Genomic DNA, 19,697 nt, shown 5'->3' on the forward strand with positions numbered 1-19,697 from the left:
TATAATACTTTTTTGGAAATATTAAAATGATATATATAGTAGAATATAATATTGAAGAAACTTCCTTTTAAAAGTCCCACAAGTATAATATATAATATTCAAGATTGGGAAAAGTCCCAATCTTGAATATTATATATTATATTTGGGCCTAAACTCTCTTTTATAATATATATAAATATATATATATATATAATCGTTTACTTTATTCAATGTGAAGGTCGTCAAAATAATTGAAAAATAGAATAATGTTTAGTTAATTGTAACATCATTTTTAATGGCATAATACATAAACATGACCATTAACTTGACTTCAGCAAATAACTATGCCCTCCAACTTTGAATATACACAAGTAGACACTTAAACTTGTATAAGATTGAACAAGTAGGCACATGTGTCCTACTGTCACGACCCAGACCATCGTGATTGACACTCACACTAACCCTCCGGTGGGAGAACCATTACTACAACCCAAACTAACAACTCAACCAAAATACTAAGGCATTTAAGTTACGGAAGCAAGTTAAATAGCTAAAAATTGAAGTTCCCATAAACTTCCAAATGATCTAACAACTAAACAATGCGGAAAAATACGCCTAGAACTTGAAAGTCAATGTACCAAAACATCTAACAAGATCCATAAGTCTAACAAGAAGGGTTACGACCCCAAACTAATGAACTAATAACTAACTAAAAAAGTCTAAGTCCGAAATGTGGACATAGACGAAAGGAAAACTCATGACAGCCTGGAAGAACTGGCTCACCCTTGAATTCGATCGGCAATTACTGATCTTCTAAGCGAGGTCTGTCAATAGCCTCCTGAAGATGCCCTGTACTTAACAAGGAAAGAGCAAGTGCAACATCAGTACACAACTACAATGTAATGGTAGGATCACGCGGCTATCCCACTAAGTGCAACATACATAAGTCAATACAACAATACAATAACATGCATACACCGAACATATACAATATCATCAACATTTACGAACAACAAACATTTTCACAATTCTCAAATATCACGGTTATATCAAGTCATTGGTCCTCTCATAGAACCAAACCCAAACTGTTAGCATAACCAGAACGTGGTACCCGATCCAATGATTATGCCAGAACGTGGTAACCGATCCATAATTATGCCGGAACTTGGAAACTGATGTGAGGCCAACATACATATTTTTAATCATTATTTGCCTCACATTTATTATTTATATTTGTTCTTCTTTAACATGAATTTTATGAATTGTGCTTAATAGTGTATTTTATTTGTAGGATTAAATTGATGAAAAAATAAAAAAGTTTGGAGCTAAAAAGAATTAAAAATGAAAAATTATAAAAGAGAATCAAACAGCTTAATAGATTAAATTGAATATAATAATATTTAATATATGTGAATTGCAGTTGAGGAAAGAATTGAAGCTGAAGGAACCAAGTACCACGTGGCAGCCAGCTAAAGGAAAAATAATTCGCTCTAAACTGAAGGCGGCGGACACGGTTCACGCGTAAGTCAATTCCTTTTTGGATTTGATTTTCTAATTTGAGTTGAATTCAATTATTTTATTCAGTTTTTTTTTTTTATATCTATAAATAATCCATAAGAATAATTATTGGAGGAGGAGGATAAATGTAGAAAATAACTTTTGATTTAGGATTTTATCTTTTCGGTAAAAGTGTCTGGTGGATCCTTATACTTGTATACATTTGTATTGTGAACCCTTCTACTTAATTATTTGTCAACTGAACTCTTAAACTCAATTAAAATGAACCTTTCAAACTCCTCTAACCATGTGTGTAGCTCACTCTCCTTTACATAAATGACATGTCATATCCACATCAGATATATTAATGCCACGTCATAATTATTTCATTATTATTTTTAGAATTATTAATCAAAATTGTTTAATAAAAGGAAAATAATAAAATTCTAATTATATTCTGTAAAGTAAAACTCCATTACATTCTCCCATTCCCACCGTTTCACAGCCAAAGTCGTCGCTGTCGTCGCCATTTTTCCCGGCAAAACCACTCATATTCTCTCCCTTACCTACCTTTATCTTTGCCGCACATCATCACCATTTTCCTTTCCTCCTCTAACCTCCACAAAATCAACAACCTAAGCCACCGCACCACCAGATCTAGCCGAGCACCATCACCATTTTCACCGCCATGATTAGATCCTTGCACCCTCACCCACTTCGTTCTCCTCTCCGCTGACCAGTCGCGTCTTTCTCTCTCACTCCACTGCGTATCAGTGTTGTCCGGCGAGCACCACCAGCGCCGCTCTCTACTTTCATCGGTGAATTAGTGGACTCAAGGAGGTTCCCAAGATCTGCTAAATAGATGGCAATAAATTGTGGGAAAAAAAGGAGTTCCCAGGGGATGGAGATGACTGAAAATTGGTGTAATGGGTTAAGAAGAAAGGTTTTTTAATTAATGGTTTAAAAAAAATATTTCTTTTATAATTTTAAATATTTTTTTTAGTAAAAGTACTCCTCACTCGCTAAAAGGCGTGTAGTTACACACTTTTGCCAACTCAGACATCGTAATGCCACACAAGCATGGTCAATGGTCAGAGGGGTTTGTTAAATTGTGTTTAAGGGTTCAATTGACAAACGGATAAGTAGAAGGATCTATAAATAGTCCATAAGAATAATTATTGATGGAGGAGGATGAATGTAGAAAATGACTTTTGATTTAGGATTTTATCTTTTCTTTCTCTTTTATTTATTTTACATCTTTTCTTTGAATGATGGGTTGTATTTGCTCTATGTCTATGTGGAGTTAAACTTCTCGTTCTTGGATTATATTTACTTACAATATGATTGTTTAGTGATTTTGATTCAACATGATTTGTTTATCATATTAGTTGTTCTTATATTCTTGTGATTACTATTTTGATGTTTGATCACCATTGAAATAAACATATTGTCCGAATTGAACTTGGGAGAGGAATAAGAGGATAGAACGTGAAATATAAGGAGCATGATTTTCTCTTAATAATTAGGGTTAATTTGTAACTAGGATAGGGATATACCTAGAAACCATGCTTGGTCACTATACATGAAAAAATCGTAATGCTCGGTACTTGGTCCAACCTATCCCCGCTCAACGATGTAGTTAAGTTGTCATTTATCGTATACGATTAGAGGTGGGGAGACCATGATCTTACATTTAACCGTTTGAGCTTAAGTGTGGGGTGACGACCCTTGATGAAAACTAAGATAACATGCTACTATAAATGAAAACTAAGAGAACATGCTACGACCCCACACTTAAGCTCAAACGGTTAAATGTATGATCATGGTCTCCCGACCTCTAATCGCCTACGATAAATGACAACATAACTACATTGTTGAGTGGGGTAGGTTGGACCAAGTATCGAGCATTACGATTTCTTCTTGTATAGTGACTAAACATGGTTTCTAGGTATATCCCTATCCTAGATACAAATTAACCCTAATTATTAAGAGAAAATCATGCTCTTTATATTCCAAGTTCTATCATCTTATTCCTCTCCCGAGTTCAATTCAGACAATATGTTTATTTCAATGGTGATCAAACATCAAAATAGTAATCACAAGAATATAAGAACAACTAATATAATAAACAAATCATGTTGAATCAAAATTACTAAACAATCATATAGTAAGTAAATATAATCCAAGAACGAGAAGTTTAACTCCACATAGATATAGAGCAATTACAACACATCATTCAATGAAAAGATGTAAAATAAATAAAAGAAAAAGAAAAGATAAAACCCTAAATCAAAAGTTATTTTCTACATTCATCCTCCTCCTCCAATAATTATTTTTATGGACTATTTATAAATATAAAAAACCCGGAATAAAATAATTGAATCCAACTCAAATTAGAAAACCGAATCCGAAAAGGAATTGACTTGCGCGTGAACAGTGTCCGCCGCCTTCAGTTTAGAGCGAATTATTTCTCCTTTAGCTGGCTGCCACGTGGTAACTTTGTTCCTCCAGCTTCAATTCTTTCCTCATCTGCAATTCATTTATATTAAATATGATTATATTTAATTTAATCTATTAAGCTGTCTGCTTCATTTTCTTCTATAATCTTTTATCTTTAATTATTTTTAGCTCCAAACTTCTTTATTTTTCCATCAATTTAATCCTACAAATAAAATACACGATTAAGCACAATTCATAAAATCCATGCTCAAAAAGAACAAATATAAATAATAAATGTGAGGTAAATAATGATTAAAAATATGTATTTTGGCCTCACATCAGTAGCTATCTACTCATATAATCAAAATCATAATTAGATCACCCAATTGCTACCAGATTTCCCTAGACCCCACAGACTCCGATTTCATCCCAATCTGGATTAGGTTGGAAAATCTCAAGTTACTACGAAAAAAAATTTAGGCCCAAAATTTTTCCCCGTTGGATTTTCTATAATGACGGAGCCCGGTCGTTACACCTACATGACATAATACACGTAGGACATAAAATTGTCATGTAGGGTGCCATGTAGGACGAATGTGTCTATTTGTTCAATTTTATTCAAGTTTAAGTATCTACTTGTATACACCCAAAGTTAAAGGTCATAGTTGTTCGCTGATGTCAAGTTAAGAGTCATGTTTATGTGTTATACCTTTCTTATGTGGCTACCTATTTTCTTGACTTATTTATATATTGGCGATTAACATGAACCCATATTTATTCTTAGGTTCATTTTTTTTTATTTCCCTTTCTATTTTTATTGAATATTATTGAATATTCTAAAATCTATCAAATGGTAAAAACCTTTTGTATTATGCAAAATCTATTGTTGTGTGTTTATAAAAAATATCATATTTATTTTTTGATGTATTCTTTAATTTTCAAGCATGACAACAAATCAATACTATTATGATATCATTATATCAGCTTATCAAATTAATAGCGCAACTATTTCGATATCATTATGTAAGATTTTAAAATTTTCAAGTTAGGTTTTATTAATCTAACTTATATTATATTTTTTTCATTGAAAATTATTATTGTTTACATTCTTACTTCATAAGGTTTGCACTCTGCATTAATCCTACCTATTCAAGACTTGGCTTGTAGGATTACGTTGAATATGTTATAATTATTAATTTATAGTATTTGACAACTAAAAAAACTAAAACCTTGTTATGATGTTTGGCTTTAGGATCCCAAACTTGTTGAGACGGCTCTGTCGGACTTCACCTTCTTCTATATATGGGGTAAAAATCATAAATAGACAAATTATAAGAATAATTACATAAACATGACAGCATTAATAAAATATTAATTATGACATTTTCTTGGTTCTGATTTATGTGACACAATTTTAATAGACACAATACTAAGTATTAAGAAAATAAAAAAAATTATGTTATAAAACATATTAGTTATGCGACTATAAAAGTTGTAACCGTAAATAAGTCATAACATTAATTTCTATTGGTGAATATATAGAGCAATTTATAGGAGTCGTTTGGTTGAGAACATGTTATGTCATATTAATAGTCTTGGAATTAGCTATGCTGTCTCATCACTATATATGATATATGTCTCATCACTATATATGATATAAATGATGGATTAACAATGTATTCCATGTCTAAGTCCTAACTTTTTTTCCTATAATATTTGTTATTAAATGAGGTATATATACACTTTAAAAGCTCAATTAGTGGACATAAAACTGTAGATTAATTAAAAAAAGGATTCTAATAGGTGGATTCACTAAAGTATAGTACTAATTCTCAATCTTACAAAAATTAGCTTTTGGAGATTCTTACTTATTGATGCTGACCTTTTACAAAGTTTTATTTATTAGTAGGAGGCGTAGCCTAACTAGTCCAAGTTGTACTCTAGATAAGATATAGTGATCGTATTCCAACAAAGGAAGGAAGGAAAAAAGAAATAGGCAAAAATTAAAAGTAGAAAGTTGCCCTACACGAATTATATACACTTGAGACTAGAAACTCTTTCCTTTTTTATAGACATTTTTAGAATGTAGTTTTTACCATTTTCATAATAAAAAATCACAACTAAGTGACTAATTATATGAAGAAAATTATAAAATAATGTTGATGGTAAAATTACATTTTTTTTATGATTCTCTTTTTATCTTTCTTTGAGATAATGTCTTCATTATATAGCTATTTATGCCTTTTTTATTTAAATTGAGATTTGACTCTACAATTTTATTCTTAGTAATTAATAAAATTAATTTTAAACTGGACCACAATACTTGTCATTTTATAAAATTTATGCATAAATTATCATATTTTGCCTATTATACCCTTGATAGAGTAGTTAATAAATCTTGAAAATATATTCATCATTCATTATAAAGTTGACTTAAGAAAACATTAAATAAGGGTAGAAAGGTAATGTTACATCATTTCTTAATGCAAGTGCAAAGTAAAAATGTGACATATAAAATGGGCCGGATGGAGTATTTAATAACAAGGGTAAAATAGACACAAAAGATAAATTATCTCTTGATTTTTTAAATTGGACAAGTATTGTTGAACAATTATTTTTAATATAGTGGATAATTTTTGTTGGACGGAGAAAGTAATTCTAAGCTAGTTATATTCTACATATTCTGTCTCTCACTCATGTTGAAATATTGTACTGGTCACATTTTGAGTTAGTGTCATAGGCATATGAAATTGCGGAGTCATTATTTTCAGTGAGCAAACATAAAGAAATAAATATAAAAAGTCAATTCTAGGGTGTCTTCGGTCCAAAAAAATGTACTTTTATTTGAGGATTGAGTTTTTATTTATTTACTTTTGTTTGGTACATAAACAAAAGATATATAATTTTAAAAAATATTTTGGAAGGTAGGGATGGAGGTGGGGTAAGAGTGTGGGGATGAGGCTAGGAGGGGAATATATAGGAGTCCGAATCCAAAAGGACAAAAGAAATTGCCAAATTTTTTGAAAGGCACATCATATTTTTTTTAAACCAAAAGAGCAAAATCACTATTGTCAAAGCAATTTCTCTCTGACACATATGAACATCGTTTACTCCGTTAAAATTAAAATTGTTGCCCGAGCAACTTGCTAATATCGCTACTATGGCAGCGTTTTCATAAAAAAAAATTAATTATTTTTTCATGAAAATCGCTGTCTTGGCAGCTTTTTTATTAAAAAAAATATTTTTTTCTTAAAACCGCTGCCCTGGCAGCGTTTTACTTTTAAAAAAAAAATTAAAAAATCGCTGCCTTGGCAGCTTTTTACTTAAATATTTTTTAAAAAAAATTCGCTGCCTTGGAAGCGTTTTTGCAGCGATTTTTTTTCAAAAAACATTATTCACCAAAATCGTTGCCAAGGCAGCGATTATTTAATTTTTTTTACTAAAATCACTACCTGTGGAGCGATTTTCAATCTAATTTTAATTTTAAAAATATTTTTTTTATAAAATTGCTGCCATAGCGACGATTTTATTTTTCTTAAAAAAATAAAATCGTCAAAAACACTGCACGGGCAGCGATGTTCTTTTAAAAAAAGGAAAAAAAATTTTGGACAAAATGCTGGTAGATCAACGATTTTGATTTTTTAATGGAGTAACGGTGTCAAAACAAAATCGCTACATCAGTAGCGATTTTGCCCTTTTGGTTAAATTTTTTTTTGATGTGCCCTTTTGGAATTTTTTGTCAAATTTGTTTGCCCTTTAGGCTCCGGACTCGGATATATAGAGTGAAAATGAGATGTGTTGCAGAGTGAGGAGGACAATGTCAATATTGAATGTCATTTATGAAACTTGTTTTTTCTACTATCTGAAGAAGTCGTTTTCTTTAATCTTAAAGAACTTATTTTCTAAGAAAAAATATTCTTTTAAAATTTTAACAGCTCAAAGACTCAAACATGGAAAATTCGAAAAGGACATGTCTCACTTTCTTGGTTCTATTTCCTAGTATATTCCCTTCGTTCCATATTAATGATTGTTTTTTATTTTGCATGATGTTTAAGAAATCACAAATAAGAAGACGATTTTAGTAATTCACCTCTTAAAAAGCTTCTTGAAAGTTTTACTCTCTCCGTTCCTTTTTATATGTCACCTTTTAGTTTGCATGCATTTGCATTGAGAAATTAAGTAACTTTACCCTTCTACCCTTATTTAATGTTTTCTTAAGTCAACTTTTCAATAAATGATGAATATGCTTGATTTCAAAAATTAAAATGCATTTGGAAAGACTATTTAAATTGTTTAGTCTATTTTTGGAGCCAATTTTTTTCACCAATTGATCTAAAAATTTTAAAAAATTGTTAAAGCTTCAACTTTCAAGATTATTTTTGATTTTTTCTCCATCTTTTATTTTTAATTTATTTGTTGAGATTTCTTTTTCAAAATAAGAATTTATAGAATAGAGAATAGAGAGAGAGAGTAATTAATCAATGTATGAAGTACTCCAATGAATATTAATTACTTATTAATTATCCTAGGTTAGTCAAAGTATATATTTTCAAGAATAATTAACTACTCTATCAAGGGTATAATGGAAAGAATATAATAATTTATGTATTGATTTTATGAAATCACAAGTATTATGAACCAACTATTTATAGAAAATGATGACATATAAAAAGAAGCAGAGGGAGTACAAATAAATGTGAACACTTTCCAAAAGAATTTATTGCAAGGATAATATAGGAAAGAAATAATTAATGTTTTCTTGATTTAGAGACTGTTTGACATTACTGCTAAAAAGTGCTTATTTTCAGAAGCACTTTTTTAAAATAGCTTTTCAGAAAAGTGGTTTTGAAAAAAAAAATAACAATTTGTGTTTGGCTAATTCATTTGAAAATTGTTTTTTATAAACAAATTGTTTTTGATTAATCTTTTTCAAAATGTACTTTTGAGAGTCAAATTACGATTAAGGACAAGTATTAATGTACTTTTAATATTAAGATTATTTTATAGAGTGAAACCAGTTTAAACATCTATTACAAAAAAAAAATATTAAAATTTTATTTTTATTAAATTAAAATGTTCATATTCAAATTTTCAATCAATATTATACATTTTTGAAGGGTTGAAATCTTTAATTGTTTTTTTTTTTTTCTAATCTTACAAAAATATTATTGTTACCTTCTTCTTGTTTTTAATTCTGAAAAATAATACGTAAAATAAGAAATAAAATAATAATACCTAAACGTAAAATAAAATATAAAATTTATTGTATAAAAATAAAAAATAAAATTATTAAATGGAACTTACCAAACATATGAGATATGTTAATTAATTAATAAAAGATATATAAGTAAATATATGTATATGGAAGGGACATTTTAGTCTTGAAAAAAAATAGTAATTTTCTACTTCTGATTCTATTTTTTTTAAAAGCGGAAATTTTTTAGTTTCTTTCCAATAATCAAAAAAATTGTTTCTGCTTTTATTTAAAAACACATTTACAGGTTTGCCAAACACCTTTTTTTTTTTTAAAAAAATATTTTTTTCTCAAAATAAGTGTTTCTGAGCTCTCAACAGTAATGTCAAACAAACTCTTAGTAAGGTAATCAACTAATATCTATAACAATTATATTTAGTATAATGATCAACTAATATGAGATGAACTGAGTAATACTCTACTAATCTAAGATTCTTATTTCCGGTGTCGTTCCACTCGTTTCTTTCAAAGATAATAGTACTTACTGTCAAACCGTGTGTTGGTGCAAGTGAATGAATGGGAGTGTACTGTGTAGGTTTAAGTAAAGACAATATTGATGGCTCATATTATTTGAAAGGTCAATTTTCTAGCTTTTATCATTCGGAGTCTCCTAGGATACAATTGATTTGTCATTAATTTAGTCCAAACACACTACAACTCCAAAAGGAACCACCCTTCACATTCCACTATTACATATCCTTCTCTTCTCCCACAATTTTAGCTATCGTTATCTATCTAGACTGTTACTCTCTCAATTCACTTTTAATTGTTATATTACGTTTTTCAAAAGTTAATTTTTTAATTTTTGAAATTAAATTAGATTATATAATTTGATATTTTAAACAAAAAAATTAGTTATTCAAAAACTATACGAAAAATATTATAAATTGCATTTATTTTACATATCAATATGTTGAAAAAATACATCAAATGTTAGTCAAAGTTTTTACAGTTTATCTGGAAATTATGATAATTAAAAGTGAACGGAGGGAGTATTTATTATACTGCTTCCTCCTCTTCGTACGTACTATTTTGACTTTGTTCGTTTCTTTCCCTAGTCTACAATTTCATTTTTCCACAAAGAAAAGAGCTGTTCTTAGGTTAAGATAGTTAGAATTTCTTATTATTATAAAAAAAATTTAAATATTCGGATGTATGTGACACAATTTAATAGACATGATACGAAGTATTAAAATATAAAGATTCGTAAAAATTGTGATTTAAAACATATTAGATGTGTGACTATAAAATTTGTGACCTTAAGAGAGTCATAACATTTATTTGTGTAGTTATAAAAACTTTTCATTAATGATTAAATGATGAAAATGTGTAAAATAAAATAATTTCAAATTTAGAAGTATAATTATTTTTAGAATGGACTACTAAATCACTCAGTATGGACTGGAGGGAGCAATATTCTAAAAAATATCATGTTTCATTTTACTTGTTCATTATTTCAAAAATATAATTTCATTTTTTCTTGTCACTTTTAATATATCAAGAAAAGACAATTAGTTTTTTTTTTTCTATTTTGTCATATGCATTAATTACTTATTTCCCAAATCAATTTGTATAATCTAAAATATCAATTAATAAAAATAGTGTGATAGTATAGTCATAAATTAATCGTTATTTTTTAAATAAATATATCAAGATTCAAATCAAAATTTGATAAGTGAAAGTGAACAGAACAAGTATTTTGTATGGTTCAATGACTAACATCCAATTGATTTAAACAAAGTAAGTCCAGTAGTTACAAATGACAAAGATTGGTCAATAAGTTGACACGTAAGCAGAAAGGACCACACTTAACTTTGGAAATTTTACTTTTCTAGAATCAACCCACTTTGTCCCTTAAAATACATATTGCGTCATCACACTTTTCATGATCTTTTCCTACTCTCTTCTAATTAATTCCTATATATATCCAACATTTTCACTACCAAAAGAAAGCAAAAAACTCTAAATGAACAAACATCCAACACTAGTCACTACTATACTTTATGGACCAACTCAACAAAAATTCATCACTCATCTTAGCTTCAAATAACCCGAAAAGCCAGCTGGCAGGAAGAAGTTTCGTGAAACTCGACATCCAGTATACAGGGGAGTCAGGATGAGGAATTCTGGAAAATGGGTTTGTGAAGTCAGAGAACCAAATAAGAAATCAAGGATTTGGCTTGGTACTTATCCAACTGCTGAAATGGCGGCTAGAGCTCATGACGTGGCGGCTATAGCATTAAGAGGAGGTTCTGCATGTTTGAATTTCGCTGACTCTGCTTGGAGGTTGCCTACCCCGGCTTCCTCTGACACTAAGGATATTCAAAAGGCGGCCGCTGAGGCCGCCGAATCCTTCCGACCATTGAAGTCGGAAGAAGAATCAGTAGTTAGTACTGGAGATCAATCTAGTACTCCGGATAATATGTTTTTTATGGATGAGGAAGCGCTGTTCTGCATGCCGGGATTACTTACGAATATGGCGGAAGGATTAATGGTACCTCCACCTCAATGTACTGAAATGGGAGATCATGTGGAAGCTGATGATATGCCTCTATGGAGCTATTCTATCTAAATGGACGACACAGTACTATATATATATATATAAGTAATAAGTATAATGAGACTAATGCTAAGAGTGAAGTTTCTTAAATTAGGATATTTAGTTTCGTGCTTAATATTTGGATATGGTACGAATTAATGTACAAGTATTGTAATTTGTAATGATGTAGATATACTATTATATAATAGTGTGTTGTACGTAGTAGCATAAGAAAATGGTTCAGGCTAAATGAGAATCATTGGCCTAAACCGTGCGTATACAAGACTATTGTGTGTTTTATGACAGCTAGTCTAAAGTTTTTCTGGCTTAGGCAAGTGAAAAGTAGATTCCTGGAGTATTTTGTAAGTCGATTGTATTTTTGAATGAAATAAATGCGCAAGTTTATCAAACCTATGTTCATCTGTCCTAGAATTTTCAATATCCGGGCAGGTACTCCTTTTAACTGCCCACATGCTGTAGTATATAGGAGCATTCAAGAAGACTAAACTGTGTAACATTGGACAAAAGTATTCTTCGTTAATAATTTGGTCCAAAAATATCTTATATTATTTCTTTTCTTTGTAGTAGTATAAATACTTCTTGAATTACTACATCAGAGTCAAAATTTCCAATCTATTACTCCCTCTATCCAATAATAGTTGTCCGTTATACTATTTTGGGATATCCAACAATACTTTTCCATTTTATGAAATCAATGAATAATTTTACACTTAGTTCCTAATTTATCCTTATCATTAATTATATAGTCATATCTCTATTATATTTTTCAAGAGATTGTATTTATTATATTTAAAGGGTAATATAATAAAATTACCTTCTAGTTATAATTTCTGAAGAAATATGTAAAGTTAATAATGAACAAATATTATCGAATAGAAGAGTTTTAAATAAAATAATTCCATATTTTACCTCGAAATTATTATCGATGATAGCAAATTATTAGAGATGACAATTGTAGCACTTTTTGGAATAAAATAATAATGGGGACAACTCGTTGGAGATACATACATGTCTCAACATTGTGGTACTTATCCAATATATTCCTAGTCGAAATTCCAAAAGGGGAAGCACATTGTAGCTGGAAATGATGCACGTGGTCCACGCGTTTAATTTCCCGCGTGAGAAATGAAAAGTTTATTTTGTTAATGTATTGGAGTTGCAAATGATGATATAATTAACTGTCAAAGGCGTGTGTTGAGTTTTGATCAGTTATTATTGGTACTTAGTTCACTAGTAACAGAATCTCCATGACTTCATTCATATACTCATTCCAAAGGTCAATTTTCAAACTTATCTTTCAATTGGATTACGTAGGGGGCGCAAAAGAACAATTAGAAAAATTCAGATATGCAAAATGAGTTATATTCAAGAATATACTTGTGAATTCGAAGAATATTACTACAAGATATATGATAGCAGTAAAGAAATGCTGTCATATCTCAAAAAATACTATAAAAAATTACCAGTCTTTTGGGCTAAATATTTCAGAGAAGAATATGAAAAATAAAATAAAAAAGGAGATACTCTTGGACAAAGAATATCCTTTCTAAACAACAGGCTTGGACAACTTTGTATGGCACACAACATACAGAGAAAAGCCAAAAGAATAAATACCCAAATTTATTGTTTGGATACGAATGCAGCAATCCAATGGGGATGCAATGATAAATTCTATAAAAAAAGAAAAAAGCTTAAGAAAAGCTTAATTAAAAGAAAAAATATATCCAAACAAAACTATATACCTAGAAAACGGTATATCGAAAGAAAAATAACTTTAAAAGAACAAAACCAGCAGAAAAATGCAAATGCTACAATTGTGGAGAAGAAGGTCACAAAAGTTACGAATGTAACAAGAAGAAAGTAAAAATATCAAAAATTGATAGGTTAGAAATTGATTCAGATTTAGAATCCGTAAAATCAATACGAAGTGATGACTTCTACGAAGAAATATATGAAGAATATTCAACCATCTCAGAAGAATCTGAATTAATAAAGAAATACAAAAAGAAGAAGACAATTCAGTAATAGAAACTGAAGAAGAACAAAGGGGATATGCCCTAAAAGCAACTTTCTATGGAGAGTTATTAAAGAAAATCCAAGGATTACAATTAAATCTCAAAACCGGAAATAACATATTTAATAAAATACACAGAATGTTTGCAAGAAACAAAATATCTTACCATGAATACCAAGAGGTAGAAAAGGTAATAGAAATTACCCAAACCAGCCTTTTAAAGCTGCCCTCCTACCGTGGCACCACAAGCCAGTTTTGTTCTGTGGGTGGCACGCTTTATATTTATATAAATATTATATATATATATACCTATGTATATATAGAGTTTCCGTCGAAGTTCGGGGATGGCGTGGCACCCCCACACCTCTTCATAGATCCGCCCATGGATACAATTGATTTGTCATTACTTTAGTCCAAACACACTACAACTCCAAAAGGAACCAACCCTTCACCTTCAACTATACATATCCTTCTCTTCTCCCACAATTTTAGCTATCGTTATCTATCTAGACGGTTACTTTCTCTATCCATTTTTAATTATTATATTACATTTTTCCAAAGTCAATTTGTTAATTTTTGAAATTAAATTAGATTATATTAATTCGATATTTTAAACAAAAAATTTAGATATTCAAAAATTATACGAAAAGTATTATAAATTGCATTTTTTTTACATATCAATATGATGAAAAAATACATCAAATGTTAGTCAAAGTTCTTACAGTTTATCTGGAAATTATGACAATTAAAAGTGAACGGAGGGAGTATTTATTATACTGCTTCCTCCTCTTCGTACGTACTATTTTGACTTTGTTCGTTTCTTTCCCTAGTCTACAATTTCATTTTTCCACAAAGAAACTTAAGAGCTGTTCTTAGGTTAAGATAGTTAGAATTTCTTATTATTATAATTTTTAAAAAAATATTCGGATGTATGTGACACAATTTAATAGACACGATACGAAGTATTAAAATATAAAGATTCGTAAAAATTGTGATTTAAAACATATTAGTTGTGTGACTATAAAAATTGTGACCTTAAGAGAGTCATAAGTGAATATATCAAGATTCAAATCAAAATTTGATAAGTGAAAGTGAATGGAACAAGTACTATTTTGTATGGTTCAATGACTTACATCCAAGTGATTTAAACAAAGTAAGTCCAGTAGTTACAAACGTCAAAGATTGGTCAATAAGTTGACACGTCAGCACCACTTTGTCTCTTAAAATGCATATTGAACCCATTTTTAAATCCAGACTGTCACCTTACTCGGTGTTCTTTTTGCTTTGTCATCACACTTTTCATGATCTTTTCCCACTCTCTACTAATTATTTCCTATATATACATACACATCCAACATTTTCACTACCAAAAGAAAGCAAAAAAACTCTAACTGAACAAACATCCAACACTAGTCACTACTATACTTTATGGACCAACTCAACAAAAATTCATCACTCATCTTAGCTTCAAATAACCCGAAGAAGCCAGCTGGCAGGAAGAAGTTTCGCGAAACTCGACATCCAGTATACAGAGGAGTCAGGATGAGGAATTCTGGAAAATGGGTTTGTGAAGTCAGAGAACCAAATAAGAAATCAAGGATTTGGCTTGGTACTTTCTACTGCTGAAATGGCGGCTAGAGCTCATGACGTGGCAGCTTTAGCATTAAGAGGCCGTTCTGCTTGCTTGAATTTCGCTGATTCTGCTTGGAGGTTGCCTATCCCTGCTTCCTCCAACTCTAAGGATATTCAAAAGGCGGCCGCTGAGGCCGCCGAAATCTTCCGACCATCAGAAGAGTCGGAAAGAGTTGCAAGTTCTGAAATGCATGAGAGTATATTTTTTATGAACGATGAAGGACGAGAGAGTAGTTTCTTCATGGATGAGGAAGCGTTGTTCGACATGCCGGGATTAATTGCGAATATGGCGGAAGGACTAATGCTACCTCCACCGCAATGTGCAGAAGTAGAAGATCATTATTATATGGAAGCTGATGATGCTTACATGCCTTTATGGAATTATTAGTTCTATGTAAATAATTCTGGTTATTATTATTGCTTCTTAAATTAGGATGTTTAGGAGATATTCCTAGTTAATTTCGTACTCAATATTTGGATGGTACGGATGTAAACAATTTAGTCCAGGGGTGGAGCTACGGCCATCCAAGGGGTGGTCAGCTGAACACCCTTCGCTGGAAAATTACAGAGGTTAAATTCTGGGTTTAAGGGATAAATAATAAATGTTGAACAACTTTTGATATAAACTCTTCCGTGGCACAGTGGTTAAGCGTGTTCATTGCCACCCGAGTTGCGTAGGTTCGAATCCCACTGAGCGCATATTATATCTGGTTTTATTTTGAGAGCAAAACACAACCTCACACAAGACATCATGCATTTCTAATTTTTATCTAGGATATAATGCACTTTCGAATGGTGAAAACAAAAAAGCCAAATGGTGAAAACAAAAAAGCCAATATTTTACATTAAAAAATTGTGTTTATATATGTTAACAACTTTGAACCCAAAAGCTAAAATCAATACATGTGTTTTATCTTCTTCTTTTTTTTAAGAAAAAAAGTTTTCTACTGGTGTGATTTATGTTTTGTAAAGCTAGACGCATTTGTTCTATCAATATTTCACTTTAAAAATAATAATCATATATTTTTATCATATAAAATCAATGCATCAAAAAGAAAGAAAAAAAACTCGATTGCTTATATTTGATATTGATAAATGTTGAGACCGTTCATGATAGAATCCCTAGGTTAAACAAATAACATTCAACTCACTTATTAAAAAAATAAAATCTTGAACATTCTTGCTAAAATTTTTGGCTCCACCACTGATTTAGTCATGACAATATTGTAGATATTTCCATTTTCCAACCACAAAAACATGTAAGTAGTTATATTAGTAGTGATACTTAAGAAACGAAGTCCTATGTATATTTCATCTAATAATAATCTGTTGACTTGGTTTAGGCAATTAGTGGAAAGAAATATAGCTTTGTTATTTTCAAGCATTGTATTTGAGTGAAAGAAGTAGTCAATGTGGATATTCAGAAGACTTGAAGTTACTTTTGTATTATAACAAATTTGTCATTAAAGTAAGAGTAATGTTTCTTTACATTGATGATACGTTAGTTTCTTACATTCTTTTGATGGATGAAAACGTAAATAATTTTTCTATTTAAGGATATCATTTGGGAGCTAAACACAGAGAAGAAAACTAAGTCCTTTCTTTCATTTACTATCTCCTTCAATAATTTCTTGGCTTAAACAATCATTTTTCCTATTGTGGATTTCTGGGCAATTGTTTTTGTGCAACTCCAAACTTTCAGCCACGAGTGCACGTGTTTGAAAGTGACCGGCTACAACGATTTGCACCAGAGTCAGGCCGAAATCGCTTTTAAGGCAGTGGCTAAGTTGTTTACTATTTTGCAATTCCAATCCAATATCAATATTGTAGTATTTTTCCCAACAGTCAACAAGTTAACTTAGAAGCTTTTTCATCTGACACAAAATGTTAGTATATTCTAGATTAATGTATTTTTTTCCTCTATAGAATTGAGAGTTACGCACATGATCAAGAACTTATCAGACGATACACGATTGTGAAACGTTCAAGTCCAAGTCAGGGCCTAATTGTCTATCATCCACGCCCAAGCTTAAGTCAGGGCCTAATTGTCTATCATCCACGCCCAAGCTTGTGTCTGGATTTCGCACAACTCCAATCTTGCTCCGCAAAATTTGAAATTGAGATTTGGACAATGGCTTGGTGAACACAACTTTTATTTACTGCAATGACGGTTAGTCACCCATCTTTTTAACGAACGGTATATTCATCATAATTACAAAGTTGAGCGGTATATTTACCCCTTTTCCTTTTTTAGTATTTGTTACTTTGGACCAATTCTCAAAACTTTGGGCTTGGTTTCTAATTTTATATAGTCAGTCTTAGATTAATTATGGATAACCTATCTTATTAGACATACATTACTACATATATACTAACATTATTTCTACTTTTAAACAAGAGAAAATTTCAGAAATAGCAAACACAATAGACATAATTGTGCTCCATAGCTATAGTTTTGTTTGCTATGGAGGCTGCGGTTTGTATATTTCGCTTGCGAATACACAAATAAGGTAAGTATATACAAATTTTGTATTCATACATTTATGAATTTTTCAGAACTCCGTTTGTATATTTCACTTGTCAATATACAAATAAGGTAATTTATTATGAATATTTCATAAACCGTATACAATAGTTAGGGTAAGCATATACAAATTTCTGGATTTATACAATCATGAACTGAATTATACAAATTCTGAATTTATACTAATCAGACGAATTATACAAATCAGATGAATAACAAGAATTAGAAAAACTGTAGCCACGAATTATAATTTTTTAAACTGTAGCTATAGTACCTAATATAGGCTAAATTAAACAATTACATATACTACCATTTTTAATATTTTATACCATATATTATTTAAGATACATTCTCACGTCCCTTAAAACTATGATTGATTAATTTTCTTCTTAATTTACTCTTTCACTCCAAATCAACCAGTCTCTCTTAATTCTCTCCTCCCATATTTATCACTTAACTATCTCTCCTCCTTTCTGATTCAAGAATTTCACCATACAATTTCATTTCATCAATGGATAATCTATTTTCTTCTTCTCAAGATATCATTACCATGGACTACAAAGTCTCCTGAATCCAAACCTTATTATGTAGTGTTCATTTCTAACGAGACCAAATTGAAGTAACTGCAATAAAGAAAGTTTTCCAAGTTAATCGATGGATTGGCCAAACAGTTCAGATTCATCGTCAAGACTTCACAAACTTTTTTTCATTGAAGCCATGGATTCTATGGATTTCAAGTCTATTTTTGATAAGTTCATGATGATGTATTGTATCTCTATTAACTAATCGTTTTCACTGTAGTCGATGAGAGGATACAATGGGGAGAAGGATTAAACATGATTTCTTCTATATGTATATGAAATTAATGTTATGTATCTCAGTCTCAAAAGTTTTGAATCTTATTTTATTAGATGTATTTGGTGTATTTAAACAAGTTGATGTATCTTTTTATTTTCATTGTATATACAGTAAGTCTTTCTATGCCTATTAGGTATATATATATGTGTATATGTATATCTAACAAATAATTTATCAACATGGTAGACTTATATACATTTTTATATATAAATGTATTTAAACGATATAACTCAGATACATGATCATGTATAATAGATACAAATGTACTTATGAAATCATTCTAAAAAACGACTCTCAGATATATATATAAAAGAAGATAGACATAGAAACATGTAATTAAGGAAAGAAATAAAAATAATTTAGTGCCAAGAAGACTAAGTTTACAATTATTCTGATTTTATGAAATCGTTATTTTTAGAAAATTTGATATAGTTTATACGTTGGGATGCTGAAAATATGTTAGAGTAGTCAATAACTCTTTTAATTAATGAAATCGTTATTTAATTCCAATGTATAAAACATGCATCTCTCTTTTAAATTTGTCGGATACATGTATCTGTCAAATTAAGCTACATGTATCCAAAGAACGAAATATGGTACATGAAGTACTATTCGAAACCATCATGATTCTTAATAATTAGAACATAAACTAGTGAGATTTATATAGTTTGCTCATTAATTATCACTCATCCTAAAAAGGGTCTATATATTAAAGAAATAAAACTTGGGTCATCCTAAATTTCCTTTTGATCAAAAGCCTTTTAATTAGAGGCCCAGCATAACTGACTTGCATGAAGGACTTGCTGCTCCAAACTATCAACACAAATAGGACTAAGAACCCAGCTGGTTTTAGGAATGTAGATTGTAAATATTACAGAAACTGCTTTAGGGATTTGAAATCTATCAATATCACCACTAAATCGAAATAGCAGGATCTGAA

General features: G+C 30.2%; 2 pseudogenes; both read left to right on the top strand.

Annotated features, from left to right (window-relative positions):
• The first annotated feature begins 11,146 nt into the window (after positions 1–11,146).
• On the top strand, positions 11,147–11,789 carry LOC102589139 (dehydration-responsive element-binding protein 1A-like; annotated as a pseudogene).
• A 3,338-nt stretch (positions 11,790–15,127) lies between these two features.
• Positions 15,128–15,821, top strand: LOC102590792 (dehydration-responsive element-binding protein 1A-like; annotated as a pseudogene).
• Positions 15,822–19,697: the final 3,876 nt, after the last annotated feature.

This window comes from Solanum tuberosum, unplaced genomic scaffold, assembly GCF_000226075.1.
Source record: "Solanum tuberosum cultivar DM 1-3 516 R44 unplaced genomic scaffold, SolTub_3.0 scf00154, whole genome shotgun sequence".
In the NCBI taxonomy this organism is placed as follows: domain Eukaryota; kingdom Viridiplantae; phylum Streptophyta; class Magnoliopsida; order Solanales; family Solanaceae; genus Solanum; species Solanum tuberosum.